Source organism: Nicotiana tabacum, chromosome 6 (assembly GCF_000715075.1).
Source record: "Nicotiana tabacum cultivar K326 chromosome 6, ASM71507v2, whole genome shotgun sequence".
In the NCBI taxonomy this organism is placed as follows: Eukaryota; Viridiplantae; Streptophyta; class Magnoliopsida; order Solanales; family Solanaceae; genus Nicotiana; species Nicotiana tabacum.
The window spans coordinates 16,178,465-16,184,458 of record NC_134085.1 but is presented as its reverse complement, the minus strand read 5'-3'; the positions used below and the strand labels follow the sequence as shown (position 1 = coordinate 16,184,458).

Genomic DNA, 5,994 nt, shown 5'->3' with positions numbered 1-5,994 from the left:
CTCGAAAAGTCAATAAAGTCAACCCTCAGGCCCATGTGCCCGAATTCCGAAAGTTTTTGAAGATAAACTTTACCCATAATATTGGGAACTCAAGTATATGATTTATTGCTAATTCCATGTCCAATCTCGTGGTCAAAATTCTGAAATTCCAAATTATAAGTCTTTTACCAAAATCCCAAATTTCTACTAATTTCCATGTTCAAATCCATATATAAACCTTGTATTTAACTCACAATATGAGACAATTACATACCTTGACATAGATGATAAAAATCTTCCCACCAAAAGCTCCAAAAATCGCCCAACCAAATGAAAAATGAGAGAGAAATGGACTAAGACCCGCATTTAATCCATTCTGCCCAGGCATGCTTCTCTTCGCGATCGCATAATCCCACTCGCGATTGCGAAGGCCAAAATTACTGCCCTCACACTCCTAGGCCCCCAACTCCCTTCCTTCTTCACGTTCGCGGCCACTGTGTTGCATTCGTATAGGCATGCTTCAGTCCTCTTCCACGTTTGCGACCCCTGTGTCATGTTCGCATAGAACAAAAATCCTCAGCCCAAAGATTCTTCTTCGCGAACGCGTGAGACCTTTCACGTTCGCGAAGAACAACACCAAACACCTGCACCAGCAGTTGCAAAATAGGGAAAATGGTCTTAAACCACTCTGAATCACACCTGAGGCCCACGGCCCTCGTCCAATCATATCAACCAGTCCCAAAACACAAAACGAACCTGCTCAAATCCTTAAATCACACCAAACAACACCAAAATTAAGAATCGACGATCAAAATCCTTCTTTAAACTTTTAAACTTCCAAACTTCGCCGAACGCTTCCGAATCATATCAAAATATTCCGAAATGACGCCAAAATATACATACAAGTCACAAATCACAATACGAACTCAAACATATCAAAATATCCAAAATGACGGCAAACTTTACGTACAAGTCCAAAATTTCAACTTTTCACAATAAGCGCTGAAATGCTCCCAAGCGACCCGATACTCAACCCGAACATACGTCCAAGTCCGAAATCATCATACGAACCTATTGGAACCTTCAAATTCCGATTCCGAGGTTGTTTACTCAAAAGTCAAACCTTAGTCAACTCTTCCAACTTAATGCTTCTGTATTTAGTATTTTTCATCCAAATCAACTCCGAACTTCCCGAAATTTAATTCTAAAAATACGTACATGTCATAATACATGAAGTGAATCTATTCAAGGCCTCAAACAACTGAACGACGTGCTAGAGCTCAAAACAACCAGTCGGATCGTTACATTATTGTGGTTAATGCGCCTTTTTGTTTTTCTTATTGTGGCGGCTTTAAGCCGCCATGGTTGCATTAGAAAACTGCTATAGTAACCCCAGTATCCATCCATAATTTATTTATTTTACATATACAATCTTATTTATTGAATGCAATGCGTTGAAACTTCTATAACACTTCATAATCAACTTAAACCAATATAGAAGATTAAATAAGAAAAATATTCATTATATAAAACACAAGTATACCAAAATTAAATCATCAAACTATTAATTGTATTTCAACAGTAATATCCAAAAGATTAATAGTGGATCCTACAAAAAATCAATAATTCACACTTGGACGATCATCATTGCTTTTTTTATCTAAAGATCTTCTTGGTTCAATCGTTGATGATGCACCACTTTCTAAATCTGGTGCCTGAAAAAAATACAGTCAATAAGCAAATAACTAAAATTATAATTGGTGTGCTGAAGTAGTGAGAACTTCTAAGTGTTGAAAGAGTTATGCAGCTATACATGTGGAAAAAGACTTTGGACTTAAAATTCTTCTAGTCTTGCATTTCGTATTACACTCAATATGCTTATCAGAGCAATTGCAATCTTCCCAAGTGGACCCTATTGAGGATTCTGCAGAATAATCTCTTGTTGAAAGACACAGAGGATTATGAAGAACAAGGTACAGAAATGCTGGAGAGCTCAAGCAGCAGCACTCTAACCAACAAACAGTACATTAATGCGATTTAATGTTATTCTTCACAAACTGATCAATATTCACAAACTCCTTCCATACACAAGCCTTCACTGTTTTCAATTAGTTGACATAAAGCAAGAACTCTCTCTACACATGCTTACAGAAAGGCAATTTAACAAGTAGTTGTTGAATCAATCTTCACTTATAACTGGCTAGACCAATAGTTACCAACTTGCTAGAGCAATTTGCACATAATAAAAATATTAAAAAATAGAAGCTGAATGAAAATATCGGATGTATTATAACTCATCAAAGACCGAATCCACAGAACAAAACAAGTTACTAATAGTCTCAAGGGAAAGACATACACCTTCCCATGGACCATAGGACCTATATACTGCTATATAAGTTTTTGAATGAATCAAATGCTCAAAACAATTAGAACATAACATTATTTTCTCGATTCTTCAAATAAAACCAAGAGAGAAACCACTTTATATCAAAAAAGAACCATAAGAAAAGCAAATAACTAAAATTTTAATGTAGAAAGGGAACTTATACCTGTGGAGGAGTGAAAAATAAGTGAGCAAACTCCTCAGGGATATTTCCTATGTTCCTTTCATATAAGCTAATTAGTGCATTTAATTTTGATTTCACATCTGTCATCTCTTGCTTCTACTCTGGAGTTGGAGCGGTAGTACTAGATGAACCCACATAACAATGATGGTTTCTCGCAGATGTCTATTTGAATGATAGAGTTGAAAATACACCCAAGCCTATGCCAAGTGCATCATTTGGTTAAGGTTCATCAAGACTTTTTGCTCTTTGCCTTCGAATTTCTTCAATTCTTTCCTATAAAATTTGACGAACATAAATTAAGCAATATATCAAATGTCATTTAGCTTTCTCATTATTATCATCACTATAAGGCAGTGACAAAGTAGTTTCTGCAGCATAAACTGCTGAGTTAAAGGGTTCTTGAAACAATTGAGGATCATTGTTAATTGGTAAGTCTTCTGTGGTGACATCTACATCATTTCTGTTGTTAACTGATCTTCGCCAGTAGTTGAATATGGAGATGGGATTTGCTGCCACTCATTGAAGCTTTCTGAAACATCCTCATCTTCCATACTTTTTATTTGTGGAAAATTGAATAAGTAATCAAAATTGTGAAAGTTTAGCTAGCTATACTACAATATGGGGTCTTTTCTGTTTTGATTTGTCTCATAAAAATCTGATCATGGATATTGGTTGGATTGGGGTAGGGATATTTTGCTGAGAAATATCTAAGTGGGCTGGGCAACTTGCTTTCAATGTCTTATAACTTACTGATTACTATTATTTGTGTTATTTCACTTGAGGGATCAAAGCAAAAAAAAAGAAAAAAGAACAGATGTCCTACAATTCACGGCTATGGAGTGTATTCAGAAAGCAATATAACAAAGGACACATAGCACTGGCCAAATCTAAAAAAGTTATATAACTAACTTTTTGCAACTCCCTTAGCTTTAGCAGATTGATCGTCAGATATACCAAATACAAACAAAAGGATCAAGTAAAACCAAATAAAGAGAGTAAAAACTTAAAATAAAAGGTTTAACTTCGATTCTACTGGCTAACAAAAGTGACCTGTTGCCACTCCCCATCAACTGCTTTTTTTTATATGCTATAAAATGAATGAGCATATTCCAAATTAAGCAGTAAAACATCAGCAAAAAAAACTTTCTTATTTTTGAGATGTCCTTATGAATCCAAAAAGACTTGACATCAAATAATTCTTCTCTATTTATATGATTAGAAGACACGCCATGCTCATTGCTATTATTCCTGGTGAACCCAAACGTATCAGTAATCATAATTTTCATTGGATCTTGGGGCTGTAAAGTATCTTCTATGACATGGGTGCTCTGAGTCTGTTGCACTGCTGCATTTGATTCTTCACCATACCAATACCAAATTTATAGTTTTTCGGAAAAGGTTTAAGAATCAGGTGCCCTTCAACTACATCTCTTCTTTGCCACTTGTTAAAATCACATTTTGGACAAGGGCACTTAATTACACGCCCATCAACTGACCCGTGCTCAAAAGCAAAATCGAAAAATTGTCTTAGACCATCTACATATTCAGGTGTGTTTCATGGTTTGCTAATCCAAGATTTATCAATTGACATGGCTAGAAAGGAAAACATAAGATAACATCACAATATCAAAACAGAAAAGTTAGTTCAAAAGCTTATATGTGAAAAATATAACCTGTGAAATAACATCATTTCATAAGATAACAAAAATTAATTTTGGTCTGTGACTAATTTACACTGATAAGAGGTAACTCAACACTAAGAAATAGTCAATCTACCTTCAAAAAAAAAGTACAAAATTAAACTAAAACAAGCTATACCTATCAAATATTTTACTATCGACGTTGATCCCAATAGCTTCACCAGCAGTTTTTGATCCCTCGGCTTCCTATCAAGCCCATATATAATATTGAGGTTAATATTAGCAAGAACAACAACTTAAAATATCAAAATTAAGTGCATGCCATCGAAATATAAAATAAAGTAGCAAAATCTTTGAAGAAACACCAAACAAATTGAACAGAAAATAACAAAAAAATGAACTAAAAATAAAAGAAAGAAGTACTGAAACCATTAGAACAATAATGTTTTCTAATAATAGTAATTTTCGTTCTGTTGCCCATTTTTCTAGTAATAGATTACTATTTTGATGTTATATATTCAATTAACTGAATAAATCATAGATTATCGGACTGAACAAAAAAAAATAGAACAGAATTGGGGAAAATCGCTACACTTCCAAACATGCATGAACCCTAATAAAGAGAAAAGAACTTTTGTTACTAAATATGCATCATTACCTGAAGATTATTGAAGTTGCTACACGAATTTTATGTACTTTTTGTGTTTTGAATCTCGATTCTTCTAGCCGGAGAAAGTAATTGGGAGAAATAGAAGAATCTGAAGTTGAAAAATTAGGAGTTCGTTGCCTATTGGGGGAAAAGATACGAGAGACTTGGAATATTCTGGAGAGGGTCTCAAATTGTAAGGGGGGAAATACTAAAACCTGTTGAGGGAATAATTAAAATGTTGTGATTAAAACATTTTGGTGGTTCTAACCGGCGCAATATGAAATAATCGCCGTTATAAAAAAACTTCTAATCCAGCGACTGCTAAAACGCCATTTTATTAGATTTTGTGGCGATTATTTGGAACAATCGTAATATAACCGCCACAATAATTTCCAATTTTTGTGATGAGATCTCAAGTTGTGTTTTAAATAGGATCGACTTTGAATTTCTGAATTATCCTTTTACACATCAATAGAAGAGTCATAAGTTGTTCGCTTATGTTGAGTACTGGTCTTGTATTCTTCCTGAGTCAGTGAATGTGTTTTAGGTAATTGAGTTGTAATCAAGTATCATAAACAATTAGTGAGTTGGAGTGAGTATTTTACTTTACAAGTTAGAGTAGCTTGTGAATCAAATAGGAGTGGTAGGAGTACTGAAGAGTATTTAATTACAGTCCTATAATTAATATATTTTGGGTCAGTGTTCTAGTGGAGTTGGAGCTGAAAATCTTACGTGGTAGGTTGTGGTTTTGCACCTTTTGAGCCGGGTGATTTTTTACGTAAAAATCGTTGTGTTCATTTTATTAATTATTTACTTTACGCTTAATGAACACGGTAAGGAACCCAGTTCTTTAGTAATTCATACGGGCACTCAAACTAACAATTGGTATCAAAGCAGGTTCTCTCATTTACATGGTTAACATCTAAAGAGATCAAAGAAGTAAGATGAGTGTTCCACTCGGAATTAATAAAGGACAATCAACTACCAAGCCACCCCTATTCACTAGAAAATATTACGGTTGGTGGAAAGCAAGAATGAAAAACTTCCTGACAGCTGAAGACTATGAGCTATGGACCATAGTGAACCAAGGTACTTTGATTCCTACAAAAAAAAATGTAAAAAATGAAACAGTTCATAAGGACCCTTCCGAATTTGTTGC

The 5,994-nt window shown here is 34.5% G+C and overlaps 1 long non-coding RNA gene across 1 annotated transcript; it reads right to left on the bottom strand.

Annotated features, from left to right (window-relative positions):
* Positions 1 to 1,517: 1,517 nt before the first annotated feature.
* LOC107807705 (uncharacterized) lies at positions 1,518 to 5,142 on the bottom strand. Its single transcript, XR_001652948.2, has 4 exons — positions 4,845 to 5,142; positions 4,365 to 4,432; positions 2,529 to 2,819; positions 1,518 to 1,694 (listed from the first exon to the last, which is right to left on the bottom strand). It is a non-coding gene; the product is annotated as an uncharacterized LOC107807705 (long non-coding RNA).
* Between the last annotated feature and the right edge of the window lie 852 nt (positions 5,143 to 5,994).